Source organism: Hippopotamus amphibius, chromosome 5 (assembly GCF_030028045.1).
Source record: "Hippopotamus amphibius kiboko isolate mHipAmp2 chromosome 5, mHipAmp2.hap2, whole genome shotgun sequence".
NCBI lineage: Eukaryota > Metazoa > Chordata > Mammalia > Artiodactyla > Hippopotamidae > Hippopotamus > Hippopotamus amphibius.
Genome location: NC_080190.1, coordinates 64,178,237 through 64,196,075, shown reverse-complemented (window position 1 = coordinate 64,196,075; position 17,839 = coordinate 64,178,237). Strand labels below are relative to the sequence as shown.

Sequence of the window (17,839 nt, the reverse complement as noted above, 5' to 3'; positions counted from 1 at the left end):
CACACGGGCTTTCTCTAGTTGCTGCGAGTGAGGGCTATGCTTCATTGTGGTGCACAGGCTCCTCATTGTAGTGGCTTCTCTTGTGGAGCACGGGCCCTAGGCGTGTGGGCTTCAATAGTTGCAACACTTGGGCTCAATAGTTGTGGCTCACCGGCTCTAGAGCACAGGCTCAATAGTTGTGGCGCACGGGCTTAGTTGCTCTGTGGCATGTGGAATCTTCCCAGAGCAGGGCTCGAACCTGTGTCCCCTGTATTGGTAGGCGATTCTTAACCACTGCGCCACCTAGGAAGTCCCAAATTGGTTTCTTTATCCTTTCAAAGCCTCAGGGATTTGGGATGAGGGAGGAGGTCAAATTACTTTTTATAAGAAGGGAATCTAAAAACCATTTCTCCTAAGCAAATGGTAGATTTGCTTTATCTCAGGGACATTTGTGTTTTAGAAGCATATGAATTTATCATCAGTAACTGAGTAGGTTTTTTTTTTTTTTACTATGAAAAGGAAAAACCTGGAAAGCTAAGAGGTGTCCTTTGTTTTTCCTCATGGGACCTCAGGGTCCACACTGCAAGTTAGGAGAATCATTTATTAGACTGAATGCAGATTTTGCCTCAGATAGCATTTGCTTTTCTCCCCATTAATAGCTTGTACTTGACCTGCTTAGAGTTGGTTAATTATGAATAAATAGAATCCCAGTAGCAATTGGCCTTAATCTCAGGAGTTCAAAATGTTGTAACACATACTACGTGACAGGGAGGTGGTGACCTCATGGAGTTGATAAAGAATCTGAGCACAGGGAAGTTAAAGACCTGCTCATGGCCACATAGCCCAGACAGAAGAAAATCTTGGAATTTGGAATAGGCTGCAGTTGATTGACAATGCAGCCCACTAACCTTGTCTCTGAAACACATCAGAGCACAAAAATTACCAGCCCTCACCTATTTCCACATTAATACTTCTTAACCTAAACTAGCTCCATATTTGAAAGCCACTGAGTTTCCTAACATTGTCCTTTTTGGCATCAACCATCTTTACGATTACCAAAGAAAAAATTTTAAATACCTAGTCCGCAATAAACCTTTAAATCATATTTTCAGTGACAGTTCAGAAGCAATCACTAACTTTCTCTCATTTGATTTCTGTAACTGTATGACAGACAGTATTACCTCATCTTTACCCCTTGGTATTTGAACTTACAGAATTTTTTTCTCTTTAAGTTGGACATTTCTTTTTATGACCTTAGAAATTGAAGAGGGGACTTCCTTGGTGGTGCAGTGGTTAAGAATCCACCTGCCAATGCAGGGGACACAGGTTCAATCCCTGCTCCAGGAAGATCCCACATGCTGCGGAGAAACTAGGCCTGTGCGCCACAACTATTGAGCCTGCGCTTTAGAGCCCGTGAGCCACAACTACTGAGCCCATGTGCTGCAACTACTGAAGCCCACATGCCTAGAGCCCGTGCTCCGCAAGAAGAGAAGCCATGGCAATGAGGTGCCCACGCACCATAACGAAGAGTAGCCCCCACTCACTGCAACTAAAAAGAAAGCCCACGCACAGCAAAAAAAACCCAACACAGCCAATAAAATAAATAAATAAATTTATTAAAAAAAAAAAATCCACCTGCCAGTACAGGGAACACGAGTTCAAGCCCTGGCCCAGGAGGATCCCACATGCCGAGGAGCAACTAAGCCCATGCGCCACAACTATTGAGCCTGGGCTCTAGGGCCACAACTACTGAGCCTGTGTGCCACAACTGCTGAAGCCCATGTGCCTAAAGCCCATGATCTACAACAAGAGAAGCCACCGCAATAAGAAGCCCAAACACTGAAATGAAGAGTAGCCCCCACTTACTGCAACTAGAGAAAGCCCACGTGCAGTAACGAAGACCCAGTGCAGCCAATAAATAAATAAATCTATAAAAAAAAAAAATGAAAGAAATTGAAGAGATCCTAGAGTTGAGCAGAAATACTTTCTGAAGCACCTTTCCCAGTTATCATTTAGCTTCTACTTGAGTGCTGCCAGGAACAAGACCCTCACTATTTGAAGACGGCCCCTCCCTCTCTACACCTTTCTGTTGGTCATTATGTCTCATCCACAACTCCTGTTACCATGCTTTAGGCTTTAAGATGGACCTGTTGTTGCTCATCTTTCATCCCCTCTGCACTCATTATGTGCCAGTCACTCACAGCCATTAATTATAATCCTTTATATAATCCTTTATAACACCCCCTAATATAGAAGAGGAACTTGAAGCTCAGAGCAGGCATTACTACATGCCAAGGCTACATAGCTAAGAAAATGGCCAAGTCTGGATTTGAACTCAAAGTCTGCCAGACTCCAAAGCTGAGATTATTTTGGATGTATCATGCTGCATCCCAATGAGCTCAACCCAGTGCCTTGCACAAAGAAAAATCCTAAAACCTTTTTTCTTTTCCATGATAAAGTGAATTAACTACCTGGAGGAAATAAGCCTTGTCGCTACCCTCCCTTCTTCCTCCCAGTGCTTGGTGATAAGGAGTCTTAAGTACAATGAAGGAACAGCCTCTTCCTTTAAGAACTGATAGGAATTAGCTATACATTAGTATCTACATAAACTTTTAAGATTCAGTATGATGAAATGTAGTTAGACGCTTAAGGAGTACCTACGTAAGTGAGCAAGGAGGAAGGCAAGAGGGCAGATGGCAGCTAACAACCAGGACTGCACAGACAGCCATCTTAAGAAAGCTGATGGTAACGGTCCCTCAGTACACAAAACAACTTCCAAAGCATTTTCACATATGTCGTGTCTCGAGTCCCACATCAACCCTGTGAGATAAATGAGGCGGGTAGTTTACAGTTGAGGAAACCAGTACAGAGAAGGTTAGGTACTAAGATTGTTACCCAAATTATAGTTAATAATATAGGCCTTTCAAATCTTTGTGTCTCTGTGCCTTCTAGTTATAGACAATACTAGAAATACTAGAAATCCTGAAGGCAGTATTTGCTGTTAATAATTGTTGATGTCAGTTTGATACATAATTCCATTTAAGTGTTTTGTCTCATGGTAATGAGACATAAATAGTAAACTTAAAGCTGGTTTTACATTTATATACCCCAAAATCTTACTTTTTTACTTAAATTATCTAAAATCAGCATTAAAGTCCCACACTTTCACTGATAAGCTTAAATGTATTTATTAGTGCCATCCCATGGCTGATGCTTATCTGGAATGACAGTGGTCTGGAACTCTAAATCAAGTTCCTGACCCTAGGACCTCTCTGCTCTGTCCATTTGCTTGCAGCCTGTGGCTTCCCTTCCCCCACATGGTTGGGAGGCCTTGAATCCCTTGTTCCTGATCAGAACACCATATATTGAAGTGGTAGAAACTTTGGACCTTAAGGCCAGGCCAGGGCTTCTTAGGTGGCTCAGTGGTTGAGAATCTGCCTGCCAATGCAGGGGACACGGGTTCGATCCCTGCTCCAGGAAGATTCCACATGCCGTGGAGCAACTAAGCCCATGCACCACAAATATTGAGCCTGTGCTTTAGAGCCCGTGAGCCACAACTACTGAGCCCATGTGCTGCAAGAAGAACCTGCCCAAGGCTGTGTTTCCCTTTCAGGCAAACCCAAGAGATACTACAGAAGGCCATTCTATCGCTCCCTCTCCTTTTGCCAAAGCACCTAACTTTGCCTAAAATATCCTGCCTGGCCTCCTTGTAATTGCCTGAAGTTCCAACCAAGACAGATCCTTTCCACAAAAAAGATAAAAGGCTTAACTAACAGATACTTGTGAAAGTTTTGGGTTGCAGGCAGAGTACAAATGATGCCAGAACTTCTCCTGTTTCCCAGGGCGGAGTTTGGGACGGAGATGGTACCAAAGGTGAGAAAGAATGGGAGAAGGAGGCTGGAGCAGGATGCTTTGCCACTAGCCTGCCTTGTTAATTTGCATCTGGTCAAAGAGGGAGTCTCAGAATTTTATAGCTGAATAGAAGAGACCTTAGAGATCATCTAGTTCATCCCTCTGGTTGACAGATAGGATGTCAGGACCTTGTCTGTCTCATTCATTGCTGTATATTCAGTACCTAGAACACTACCTGGCACACTGTAGGTGTGCTACAGGTATTTATTGAGTGAATGAATGCATGAATTTGTTGTATGTTTACCCTGTTTCAGAAGCTGTGCTAGCTATTTATAGTGCAGCATCCATAGTGGAGAAACACCTAAGGTAATTGAGACAGGTGGTGGGCGGAGCCAAGACAATAAGCCAGAGCTCAGCCCAGAGCTCTCTTTAATGCTGTACTGACAGGTGGAAGCTGTGGAACAAGTGGAAACTGTATCCAAAACAGCCATGGGAGGAGCCCTGGCAAATGATGCTGGTGGCTCCCTGCCCTCCTCATAGGCTCCTGCACATGGGCCCAATGGTACTTCCACATGTCAGCATCCACAAGCTGGTCTCCACTTCTCCAGATACTTTAATTTCTCCAGCCTCTCAAGTCTCCCTAGAAGAGCTGTTCCTCCAAAATCCGCTTACTTTATTTTTATAATATAAGCTCTTTATGGAAGGTAATGAAACAATATACAATTTATTACCAGCAATAGCAACAGAGTGTTTATTTTCAAATGTCTTTTTTTCATTTAACAGACATTTATTGAGCACTTACTATGTGTCTAGCATCTGCTAGATGCTGAGGCTATACTGTCAAACAAGACACACTCATCAGCCTCGAGTTTATAAATATATTAAGAGAGACAAAAGAGTAATTTTCAGTGTAAAAACTGTTTGATAACAGAAAGCATGAAATGCTGTAAAATCAGAGACAGCTAATCCAGCTGAGAAGGGACCAGAGAAGACTTCTTACAAGGATGATGTTTAGGCTGAGACCTAAAGAACAAGTAGGTGGGGTGGCAAGGAAGGACTGTCTAGATGGAAGGAACAAAATATGCAAAGGCCCAGGAGAGAGGAAGGGCATCGTGCTTCTGTGTGGCTGCAGGTGCTTCGTTATGGCTGATTCATAGAGTATAAGGGCAAGAGATGAGATAGAAGACTGGACCTGATGGATTTTGCTAAGGAATTTGAACTTCAACTAGAGGACAGTGGAGAACTAGTAAAGGGTCTGAAGTAGGGGAATGGAAGACCTGGTTTCACTTTAGAAATTTTACTTGGAAGGCATAGTGGCAAATCAGTGGCAGTAAGATCCAGATCCTTTTGGAAGCTGTCATGGAAACCCAGGTGAGACCTAACTGCAACCTGAATTAAAGATGTGGAGACAAGATGATAGATTTTATTTGAGAGTTACTCAAGAAGTAGCATATATGGGACTTGGTGACTGGTCAAACTTGGAGAACTCAGAGAGGACACCCGGGTTTGTTGTGTCAGTGACTGATGGACTGGTGATTCTATTCACTGAGACAGAGGTACAGGGAGAAAAACAGGCTCAAGGAGATGTCCAGTAGGCAGGTGACTCTATGTCTGTAGCTCAGGAGAGTGAGCTGGGCTAGAGCTAGATTTGGGACTCACCAGGCCAGAGATAAGAAACCAAAGGTGAGCATGGATGTTATTGCCCAGGGAGAGAGCCCACAGAGTGAGAAGAGAATTGGAACCGTAGCATCTAAGGGACAGCAGAAGAGGAGAAGGAGCCCAGGAAAGCAACTGGCAGGAAGTCAGCAGAGACAGCTGGAAAACAAGGAATGTGGCATCAGGGAAACCAGAAGAAAGGGCATTTTAAGAAGGAGGCTGCTGCAAAAACCAGTATCTGGTGTAGCCAAGCAGTTAACTGACAGGGGTGGAGAGGCCTTTGGAGTTTACCAAAGAGCTTGTTGGTGACCTTGTCTCAAGAGCAGCTACCTTAGTGGTACAGTGGAGGCAGAGCCAGACTGCTGTGGCTGGGAGAGTGAGTGGAAAGTGAAAATGTGGGGCCAAATCTAGGCAACACTTTTAAGAAGTTCAATGGGAAGGGGAGGCAAAAATAGGGGGCAGAGGGTGACAGTTAAAGGAGGATACGCAGTCAAGACCTTTGTTTTGGGGAGAGATCAAAGAGAAAGAGGGCATAATTGAGGATGTAAGGTCCCTGAGGAAGTGGGAGGGATGGGATCCAGAGCCCAGGTGGAGTGATTACCCTTAGAGGGAAGGAGGGTGAAAGGATAGTGCTGATGTGGGTAAATGTGTAGGTGAGGTGGCAGGAAGTTAAGGGAGTTCCCATCAGATGGCTTCTATTTTCTCTGTGATGGAGGAGGCAAGTTGGTGTATGGCCTGTGGCAGGGGCAGGAGGAAGCAGGAACAGTGGGGTTGGGAATGGTCCCTGTGAAGAATGGGAGGGAGCTGACCAGGGTCAGAAGATTGCCAAGTACATTCAGGAGCCATTTGCAGTTCAAGCCTCTGAATTTGCAATGGCACCAATCGTTGGGGAAGTATACCAGCAGCTCCTAGCAGCCTGGCAATAGGAATGGAAAAAATGAATAGTTGATGGTTACAGTTTTACTCGGTAAGGGCAAGATAGTAAGCAAATTGTTGGTCTAGGGCTAGCAAGGGAAGGAAGTGAAAACAAGAAGAGATTACCAGAGAGAAATTAGAAGGGTCAGACATTTCTTGAGGGCCTACTATGTCTTTGGTAATGTGTAGACAATCAGAAATACAAAGATGGGGCAATAGTTCCCAAACCTAGCTGTGCCTCAGAATCAAGCTTAACAACTGGCCTTATTCCTGGGGTCCAGTCAGTCTACGACTAGGGGTCTTGTGTGACTCTCCTGCAGCCAGGTTTGGAAACTACTTGGACCAGTGAAAAAAGCAGACAAGTAAACAGACATATGGAATCTATACAGCACCATAACTCCATGACTCTGGTCTATACAGGGTGCTGTGGAAGCCTAGAGGGCTTGTAGGGGGTGGCGGGGAAGAAGGGGAGATGACAAGGAAATTTTCCTAGAGAAGGTGCGCCTGGGCCTGAGCATGACTGGTCAATTGGGGTTAGAGGGGAAGATGCCAGAGAAGCACTCCAAGTAAAGGGAATAGCACGTGCATAGGCAGGGCCGCATTCGTGGAACTCCAAGTCATCTGGTGTGGCTGGAGCTGAGCAGGTAAACAGGGGAGGGTGGGACCTCTCAGGAGAAGGAAGCAAGAACCAGATTCTTTTGAGCCTCGTTCACCATGCTCTACTTTCCATCAAAAGAACATTTCTCTGACATGGCCAGGGTACACCTAAGAAAAAGTCCAAGAATTTTGACTTTTACAATAAATAACTTAGGAAGCAGGCTCCTCAGGGCCGGGAAGGGTTAGACCCTTAGGCTGCTATAATGCATCAGAGGTGATCTTTACAGGCCACTAGGCAGTACTGTTCACAGTATTTTTGCTCTGGCTAGAAACTAAGCATTTACAGATTTGTATTTATTTATTTACTTTTAGGGAAAGGCAGATGTTCTAAGCTCAGAATTATTGAAGGAGCCTCCCTTCTGGGCTCTGAGACAAACCAGGATAAGAGGCAGCCTGAAGGGATCAAATTTAAAGTATATGGACATTGTGGAGAGATGTTTTTCCCCCCAAATAGTTTCTCCTCCTTCCTTCCCTGGCCCTGAAGCCCTGAAGTAAACTCCCACGTCCTCTCTCCCCCTCCTTATTCTCAGAACTCTCCAGGCATATATTTGAAGATAAACCACATAAGCACGGGCATTTCATCTGTTTAGCAAACCCAAAGGTCATGTTTGGGGGCTGCTGAAGTCAGACTCTACCCACTTAACTTTCTGCAGAGTCTCTAAAATATAGTAAATCTGGAATATTCTATGAAGTCAGGGCAACTTAGCTCTCCAACATACTGCCCTAGAGGACAACTTAGGACTTTCTATTCTGAACCAGTATCATTGCCCAGAGAAGACTCAAGGCTCATTCTGTGATCCTGCTTCAATGCTTAAGGCTAGAGTGCTTTTTGAAATCACTCCTGATCATGAAAAGGAAAATCAGACTCTCCCAGCCAGCCTGCGAGTGCAGCTGGAGGACCAGGTGCTATGGCCTCCAGAGACTTACAGACTCAGGATCCAGGAAGAAAGCAGGACATTATCCCCATGCCATCTCTCTGTACAGAGGAGTATTCATTCCAAGAGTTAGAAAAGAAGCAGAAGAGGGGATGGAGGACCAAGGAGGAAAGCAGTGCCTTGCTGTCTGGGAGCACAAGCCCTGGCTGCACCTGCAGTTAAGCCTTATTCATTATGCTGCCAGCCAAGGGGCATCCTCATTAGGCAAACAGGAAAGCAGAACCTTAGCCTCAGAGTTCTGCAGCAATACATGACCCTGAGGAACATTGAGTCCAAGGACAGAGAAACCATCTTCCACTCTGAGCAGTCTCTTTAGAGTCCTGCTGGCTCTGTGGCCAAAATGAACTTTCTGTGAAAGAGAGTTAGGCTCCTGGAAGGTGCCAATTTAATACTCTTCAGTTTAAAAGCTGCCGACAGGGATGGGAAAGGCTTCAGTAATGAAGGCATGAGTGATCATGAGGGCCTGGGCTCAGCTCTCATTTTGGCACAAAGTTTCTCAGGGTAGGTACAAGTCACGTCCAGGCACTGGGGACACATCATGGTTGATATATAGTGAGGAGTTACTATATGTGGGGCATCGTGCTAAGCACTTCACACACATGATGTCATTTACTCACTGGGAGAGGGTAACAGGCCGTGCGGGGCAGAGGAAGCCACCAAGGAATGGCAGGAAAGAATCCCATAGTCTAAGAGCTGAAGGGTCTTAGTAACCCTTCATTTGTATTCATTTGGGCTAGGGCTGCCATAACAAAGTACACAAACTGAACGGCTTAAACAACAGAAACCTAATTGTCTCACAGTTTTGAAGTCTAGAAGTCCAAGATCAAGATGTCACCATGGTTGGTTCCTGCTAGAGGCTGTGTGGGAAGGGATCTGTTCCAGGCCTCTCTCCTTGGCTTGTAGATCACCATCTTCTCCCAATGTCTCTTTACATCATCATCACTCTATGCATGTCTCTGTGTCCAAATTTCCCCTTTTTATAAAGATACCAGTCATATTAGATTAGGGTTCACCCTACTGAACCTCACTTTAACTCAATTACCTCTATTGAGGTCTATCCTCAAATAAGGTCACATTCTAAGGTACCAGAGTTAGGACTTCAACGTGTAAATTTTGAGGAGGGACACAATTCCACCTGTAACAGCAATGATGGCTAACCAAATCCTCTCCTTTTATAAATGAGGGTATTGAAGCCTCGAGTGGGAAAGTGACTTGCATAAGGTCACACAGCAAACTGGAAAAACTAAGACTAGAACTCAGGTCTTTAGGAGCTGCAAGCTTTGTGTGGACTTCCCCGGAGTAGCAGTACTGCCGGCTTTGGGAAGCCCCTTCTCTGAGAAGGGAATCCCTGAGCTTGGACAAGTCTGGGAAGCACCTAGTTGAATCTCTTTATGGGCCTGGGGTGAGGACACCACTAAAACTCTTACAAACCAATATTTGCGAAAAGACTCTGAAATGCCAGAGTGGAAAGAGCCCTATTAGTAGAGGTTACTATAAGCACCAGGGTCTATCTTCAATGGCCAGGCCCCTCACTAAGGAGGCAGATATGTGGTGTGTCATAAAGGAAGAGCTTTGCTTCTTACTTGCAGCCCCCAATAGCGCAGGGAGTCAGAGTATGGCTGGGTGGTGCTGGCTGCTCACAACCCTCCCCCACCGTTCCCTCTCTCTGGGCTTGCTTCTGCCTCAGGGCTGGCATCTGGCCTCCGTACATGGCCATTCTGCAATCAGTTGTGAGAACTCACTAAGAAGACTCTTTTGAAAGTCTCAGGCAATGTGCAGGAGCAACATGGGTTTAAGGGCCTTGCTCTTGCAGCTTCAAAAACAAGGAGGCAAAAATTGAGATTGAATATAGTACGGAAGTGTGGGTGATACCAAACCACAGATGAGCTGATAGGCTGTGGGGAAGGAAGTGAAAAGTTCACCTTGTCCTTCCCTGTAATGGAGGGCTGTTGGTTTTGCAGAGGTTTGCTTTTTTAAAATTTTTTCATTCAATAAAAATAGCTCGGTGGGACAACATATTATAGCATTCGTGGAAATAAAAACTAGGAACCACATCATAGGATGTTCTACTCCAAACTTGGCCCTGGTTCCCCAGGCAGCTCCCAGTTCCTTCTGATTTATGCAGCAGCCGTGGAGGCCCTCGCCCCGTCCCAGGTGGGGACTGGGCTTCAGGGAGGAAGGGAGGAGGTGGTTCAGAGGCATCAGCTGTTTCCCTGCATCTGAGCCAAGACCCTCACCTCAGCTAGAAACTCAGCTTCGTCCCTCGTCTGCCTTCCGCACTGTGAAAAGTTTCCATCACAAAGGGCTGATTCAGGAAACCAAGGTTAGAGGCAAACGGTCTTATTTGAAAATGGTGAAGGCCAGCCAGGCTTTGGTCTTCCTGCATTGATTGCTCCCCCGGGGCCTGGGACCAGCCCAGCAGGGTGGGGCGAGCAGCTCTGCAGGTTACAGGATGTGAAAGTGGGGACTGAGGTTAGGAAAAAGAATAAAAGGCTAGGACCAGAACACACCCAGCAGAAGGCCATGTGCAGTTCTCCTCTTCAGGGTTTCCTGTGGGTACACTGAGAACACTGTGTTCTGGCTGTGAACTTACCCAGCTGAGGCGGCTCCAGACTCGTCCACTGGGTCCTAGTGCTGCCTCTCACTAGCCTCCGCCTTAGCTCGCCTGCACGGAGTGAAGCCCACTGTAGGGCCCCAGGAGGCTGCTGCCACTGTGCCCTCCCTACTGGGTGAGGCCCCAGTGACCAGACTGTGAGCACTTACATTCCCATTCACCCTGAAGCATCTTCGACTTGCTTGGCACTGTCACACGATAGCATCTCACGTTCCTCATGACAAAGCATCCTTCAGACGACAAAACTGAGACCCTGGGAGATTGGGAGGAACAACCGAGGTCAGTAATTCAACGTTTTTGGACTTATATCTCCTGACACTTTAGAGGTAACTATTTTAAGATCAGCACTTCAAATACTTGAAATGAATGCAAGCCTTTACCTTCAAAGTTTCTCTCCAGATGAATTTGAAAATAAGGTGATTTCTTAATGAATTCTCCAAAACAGCTAAAAGCTCAGGCGTGTGGTGTAGAGCTGTCCAGAGGAGACTGGAGAGCCCAGTGCTCCGTGTGCCCTGTGCTTGAGCTGCCTGGACCTGCCACAAGGAGCCCGTGTGCAATCCCACACCGGGCTGGGATTGTTCTGGGCTTGGGGAGGGTCCTGAAACTCAGAGGCATAAGCTGAGCCCAGCGCAAGCAGCCAAGAATCAGTGGGCCAGCAGAGCGGGAGAGGAGACCTAGGAGGGGGTGGCAGCTCTCTGTTAGAAGAGATTTTTACAATTTTTTTTTGGGGGGGGGCGGTGAGGAGAGGGGCATGCCACACAGCATGTGGGATCTTAGTTCCCTGACCAGGGAGCGAGCCCGTGCCCACTGTAGTGGAAACGCAGAGTCTTAACCACTGACTGCCAGGGAAGTCCGGAGATGTTTACAATTTTTAAAGTGGGTTCTGGATCATCAATTCCTCTACTAGATGGTGAGCCTCTTTTTCCAAGTCATCTTTGTATCCTTTGGGTGTGCTGGTCCTTGATAAACCGTTGTTGAATGACCTGAATGGAAGTCACTCACCCGAAGGCCTTACCGGTAGCTATGGATCACAGTCATTCCCAACTGCACACTGAGCACCTACTGTGTACTAAGCACTGATTGATAAAAGGCACACAATTGCTAAAACAAAGGAAAGGCAGCCATGGTGTCTGCCCCTCCTAGAGATCACAGTCTAGTGGAGAGAAAGGCATTCAACAGGCAAGAACAACCCCAGGGGTCCAGGCTTATCCTGGGGGAGTCCAGAGTGCTGTGGGTGAGGGCAGATCAGGGAGACTTAAGGACATGGGGGGCCCAGGAAAGTCCTCGAGGAAGAACTCTTCAAACTGAGACCCAAAGGGAAGTTAGGAATTAGCCAGATGGAGGAGGCTGGGAAAGGGAGCTTCAAGCAGAGGTTACAGTGCTTGTGAAGACCCGGAATTTAGAGAGCAGGTGGCTCATTGAAAGAACTGAGAAAAGTCTTCCCACCAGTGGGAATTCTCCCTCCAGGAGAGAGCCCAGGCATTGTTATCATCTGCGAGAAAGGAATCCTACGACTTCTCTGTGGCCTTCCCCTAGGCCCTATACTCCAAACTAGAGGAATCCTAAAAAGATTAGTGGGATATATCTTGAGACAGGAAGGCCATGAGTGTGGCTGGAAGGGGCAGGTACTAGTCCAGGCATTGGTACCCTGGACTGAGACACTGGGCAGATCACTTCCCACCTCCCTCTGGACCTCAGTTTTCAGGCTTTATGTATTCTCAACAGTTGGCCTGATGCTCAGACCTTTCTGAATGAATGAATGACTGCAGTTTCTATCTAGAAAAAGATTTCTTCCAATGCTAAGATTCTGGGTTTGAGACCCACAGTCAGTCCTTCGCAGGATTCTTTTGGCAACAGAAGTGCCATGAAAAGAAGGAGGACAGTGCCCAGCACACCCAGCAAGTGTTTGTTGAATAAACGAGTGACTGCTCGCCCTGACGTCACTCTAAAAGCTCTGATGGATCCTTGCTTCTCTCAGCAGCTGCTTTGATCGCCATCGCTCCTAACCCTGTGCAGTCATTATCCCCCACCTACGTCACAGGCAGACATCAGATTTAGTTGTGAAAATAAACCCTAGATCTTGCCTTTAGTGTCCCATCCTAAAGAAAGAAGATGGAAGATATCTGCATGAAGCTGAGAGGCAGTGTAAGGAAGAAAGAGAAAGGACTAAGAGGGTCAGAATCTGAAAAAGTCAGGGCACATTCTCACATAAGGCTCCCTGTCTTAGAAACCCCAAACCTGCCAAGGGCTCTGCCCTCTCTGGTGAACAGCTAGAATTCACCAGGGCTTGCTCGGAAGAGCTCTGGAAATCGACAAGTGCTCCCTGAGCCACCACATTCCCTGCTTGCCCTGAATCAGGCGCTCTGGTACGGGCAAGAGTTCCCAGCTGGGCACACCCTGAAATGCATTTTCCCTCTCCTGTGGGTTTCCAGGCTAGCCCGCAGAAGCCTGATTCATCCACAACCACACTGAAACACAGAATTAATTCCGGCTATGCCCTGGGTGAGCTAGGCCATTATGGCAACCAAACCACCACTTACAGCATTATTTTGATGGGAAAATGTGTTCTGAGCTCCAAGCAACCAAATTATAAGTGGGACATAGGCACACCCAGGTTCGAATCCCAGTTTTAACACTTCCTAACCATGTGGTCATGGGCAAGCCACCATCCCCAGCCTCAGTTTCCTGCTTTGTAAAAAAAAAAAAAAAAATGCCTCCTTTAGGAGGTTGGAGTGCTGACTGAACAGTCCCCCATGAAACTGCCCCTTGGTCCAGGGCAGCTGTCTCCCTCCTTCCTTTCACAGGCACTTTTGTGGGGAGACCTGGAGATACAGCTTCAAACACAGTCCCTCTGAGGAAGGTTTACCCAGCTCACATGGTGGCAGCATTACCACTGGACTCGGGCTCAGTGCAAGCATTTCTGAGATAAATGAGCTGCTGTCTTAGAAATCACAGAACATTCCTCATCTTTGACCTTCTCCAGGCTTTTACTGGCTTATCTGAGCCAAGAAACCTCTCTTGCCCCAACTCAGCTCCCTCTCTCAAAATCTCTCCCATTGTTCTGATTTCCTTTGCTCCTGATCCTAGTCAGGGGCTTCGCCTCCGGAAGGGGCCAGAGGCCCTGGCCTTTCACCTGAGCCTGGACATGAGCCCACAAGAGCAAGCAGGAGGGCAGAGACCCAGGCGGCACCACCACAGCCTGTGGAAGGCAGACTCCTCCTGCCGCCTTTGGCTTTGGCCCCTCCTTGCTCTGTTTGTTTCCAAGCTGCAGCCAGAACGGTTTGTACCCAAAGGATGGTTAAACAGCCAAGGAATCCGTAGGGTCCTAAAGGTCGACCTTCCTTTCCTTGTCCTTGCTTCCAAAAGTTAGGGTTTCCCGGCCTTGGGCTCCTTGTCCCCTACCCAGGGTCACAGGGACTGTGGAGGTCGGTCACCTTGAATGAGCCTCCCCTACACTGCCCTGTGTGTCCCACGCTCTGTCTCCACAGCTACCCTCACTTCTCCCCATTTAGAACCACAAGCCGTCCCAGACCCTCCCTCCATCTGTCCAGGTCCTGTCAGTGCCCCCTTCTCACTGGGTCTCCACTGCTGCAGCCCCACCCCACCTCTTTATCCAACTCCCAACCTCATCTGTTATCCTGCAATAGCAAAAAAATAAAAACAAAAACCTCTTGTGAAAGTAATATGAGCTCATGGTAAAAATCCAATTTCCAGTGTTTCTACAAAGCAAAATAAAGGTAAGCTTACTTTTTAACCTAAAAAGAAAAGAGTATAAAGTGAAAAAGTAAAAGTCTCTCCCTCCCCTCCATCCCTCAGAGATAAACTCTGTGGACAGTTTTTCCAGTATCCTTCTAGATGTTTTCTCTGTACATGTAAGTGTGTCTGCAGGGGAGTGTCCTCTGTTTTTCTTTCAAAATGAGATTAGAGGATACAAATTGTTCTGCAACTTGTCCTTTTTACCTAACAACATATCTTGGGCATTTTTTCAAAACTGACCTCACTCTTTTTAACACCCACATAATACTCCATGATTTGGATGTACTATAGTTTATTTAACTGTTATCCTACCACAGACACTCAAGGTGGTTTTTGGTTTTTTCCATCACTATCTAACTGGTTCCTGGCCTCAGGTCTCAAACCTCTGATCTGCCTTCCACATCACTGCTCGATTGCAACACCCTGTATATCATTCCCAGCTCAGCTGTCTTCCTTGCGTTAGAGTTATTCACGAGGTGTCTTATCTCCCCTCCTAGGTCTTAAGCTCAGGACAGGGTGTTTGCCTTGGAGGTCCTGACAAGGAGCACTAGGCCTGTCAACTCTGCAGGTTTTGAGCCAATCTCAGTGCTGCCCTGGGCAAGTGGGGGAGGTTCTCAGGCCACATGGATACTCATTTTCTTTTTCATACATATGTGTTGGGAACTCTGGGGGCCTGGCTTTGTGCAGGGCACTGAAGCTCTGGGATGAAACAGATACAGACCCTGGCCTCCTGGAGTTTGCAGTTTAGTGGGAAAGACAGGCATTGTACATCCACACAGATAAATACATGGATAATTATATATGGGATGAGTGCTTTGAAAGGAAACAACAAAGGAGAAGGGATGGGGTCATCAAGAGGGAGGGCCAGTGAAGCCAGCAGACCATGGGATCTGGTTCCCATTCTGGGCCACTTCTGCTTTAGTCTTCTCATCTGACAAGAAGGGAAATCCCCCTTTCAGTTTTAACTTTCTGTGACAATACACACTGCCAGAGTTCAGGGAAAGCAGAGTTCCCCACTGCCTGATAGAGGTCAAAGGAGATTTCTCATTGATATCACATTGACCTTGAGTCACAGGTGAGCTCTAGTTCCATTCAATTCTGGGCCAAATACTTGCTAAGCTTATACCATATGTATCTACAGAGGTATAGGGGTGTGTGTGGGGGTGTGTGGGGGTGTGTTGGAGGGAGTTGTGATGGTACATGTTTAAAGGTTTAAAATAGGTCTCCTCTGAAGCAGTTTACAATCTGATGGAGCATCAGACCCAGGATAGGATCATTTCAATATACATCAAGTGAGAAGACAGCGACGTATCCACAGCTCTGGGAACTGAGCTCTGGCTTCAAAGGCAAACAGTTTTGGGCTGGACTCCCTGCCCTGTACTCCCCAGCCAGGGAATATGGAGCTTCCCAAGTGTGTTCAAAAGGGGCTCCTGGGGGGCCCTGGGCTGAGACAAGCTTGGAGTGTGCATCAGAAGGAGCTAGAAGGGCATCTGGAAAGAGTAACCTGTGTGAAGATGGGAGCAAGTTGGGAGGGAAGACACTTGAGACCACAGAGGAAAAACATCCCACAGGGTACGGGGCACCTGGGCAAAGTCAAATTACACTAGCCCCAAAAGAAAAATCCAAGCCAAAAAGAGCAGTTTAAGGACTGCAAGCATCCCCCATTCTCCTCCCAGGGGCCAAGGATTTCATGCCCCAGAGAGGGCACCAATGAGAGGAGACAGAAATCTGTTACCTCTGCCAGCCTCACTTTCAGGTCTATGTGTCTGTCGCTCTTTAGCGTGATTAAAAATACTGCAGATTATATGCTTATACTTTGTTGATGTTCTCTTTATGATCCATTGTACATGGCTGTATATATTTTGCACATCTATATACATATTACTGTGCAAAGTTGTATACACAAAGCCAGGCATACTGTACTTCATGGAAAACTTAAGAGTGTTTCAGAGGTAATTAGAACCATCTGTGATTTTCCCCACCTGGCCCTAGGAGGGAGATGCAAGCTAGATAGTCAAGGGCCAGCCCTGGAGGTTTATGAGGCCAAGGTAAGGAGCCAGATTTGCTCTAAAGGCAGTGGGGAGCTACTAAAAGGTTTGAGAGGGAGGCCTTAGTGAAGTGGAACAAAAGTAAAATTTCTAGGCTCTCCTTATTTCTACTTAAGATAACAGATTTATCTCCATAATCAAAGCAGGAAATCCCAAACCAGTTCTGTCCAAAACTCACCTCTGCCTCACTTTCTCCATCTGTAAAGGGAAGCCTTACTAACTGCCATACAATGGGGCTGCAGGACCACACCAACTTTGGCAAGCAATGAAGCCCAGGCTGGGGGGGCTTTAGGCTGGCCTGGGCAAAACTCAGGGACAGTGTTGCCAAATCTGACTATCATTAACGGTCTCCAAGGCTAAGAACCTCTGGACATGGTGCATCCGGGTTTGGATCCCGTTCCTTGGGGAAAGAACTTCGTGAAGCTTCTGCAGGCCTATTGACGTCTTTCTTTTCTGGGCCAGAGACTCTTAAAACTTCCTGGGAGAATGAGGCAACATGCCCCATTGTGCAGTCCTCAGCAAATGCAGCAGCTGCACCGCCGAGTGCTCAGAAAAGCTCCCACAATAACCATGTGTGATAATAAAAGCATAAAGAGGCAAATAGGTATGTAGGTCAGCTCAAAAATAGCCTCCCGCCCACCTGGCCTGGGGAACCATTTGTGCCAATGGATCCAGAGGGTTTTCTTCCTTCCTCTCCCAAGCTGATTTTCCCTGTTTTATAAGGTTGCCTTAAATAAAAATCCCTTCCTGCACTAGCTGGAGGTGGCCCGGGCAGTTCGGACCTGCAGCCCTACAGGGGCAGGCACGGCTCCCTGTACTCCCTCTACCAACCAAACCGTGGGGTCAGAGGGCACAAGGGCTCGGCCTCTCTGACGTGGGTTCCTGGGCCTAAGTCAGGGTGTAGGGTGGTGACTCACAGACACTCCCCCGCCTACCCCCATAAGCTTCTGCGTGCACCCAGGAGGCCTCCCCCACCCCAACAGAGACCGCTTTGTTCTCAGACCCAGTCAGAGGAGAGTTACAGCCTCAGGGTGGTGAGGGCCTCCTCAGCCTCTCCTCCCTCCCCCGCTCCCCGCATCTCTGCCCTCACCAGAAAGGCGCCGGCTGCTCGCCCAGCCCCCACCCAGCAGCGCGACAACGACCGTAGCGCTGAGCTCAGCATCTCTGTAGCCAGGACGCCTTCCTCTCGGACGGTGGGAGGAGTCTCCTTACTCTCCAGAGTGGGCGGGACCAACGCTAGCCCCGCCCTTCTCCCCTGTCTCACTTTCCCTCCGTCCCCCCAGACCCCCAAGACGCACGTTCTCCAAGTCACGTTCCCGCTCCCCCAACACGCACCAGGGGGTCCGTGGAGACAGACGCCCCCCCCCAGTCAGCTGCTCAGCATCTGTCACCTCCACTACCGGGCTCCGCAGAGGGTGCACCTCGGC

General features: G+C 47.5%; 1 long non-coding RNA gene across 1 annotated transcript; it reads right to left on the bottom strand.

The window, feature by feature from the left end:
- Positions 1–1,648: 1,648 nt before the first annotated feature.
- Positions 1,649–17,577, bottom strand: LOC130853303 (uncharacterized). Its single transcript, XR_009053723.1, has 4 exons — positions 17,503–17,577; positions 10,758–10,861; positions 8,793–8,967; positions 1,649–1,907 (listed from the first exon to the last, which is right to left on the bottom strand). It is a non-coding gene; the product is annotated as an uncharacterized LOC130853303 (long non-coding RNA).
- Positions 17,578–17,839: the final 262 nt, after the last annotated feature.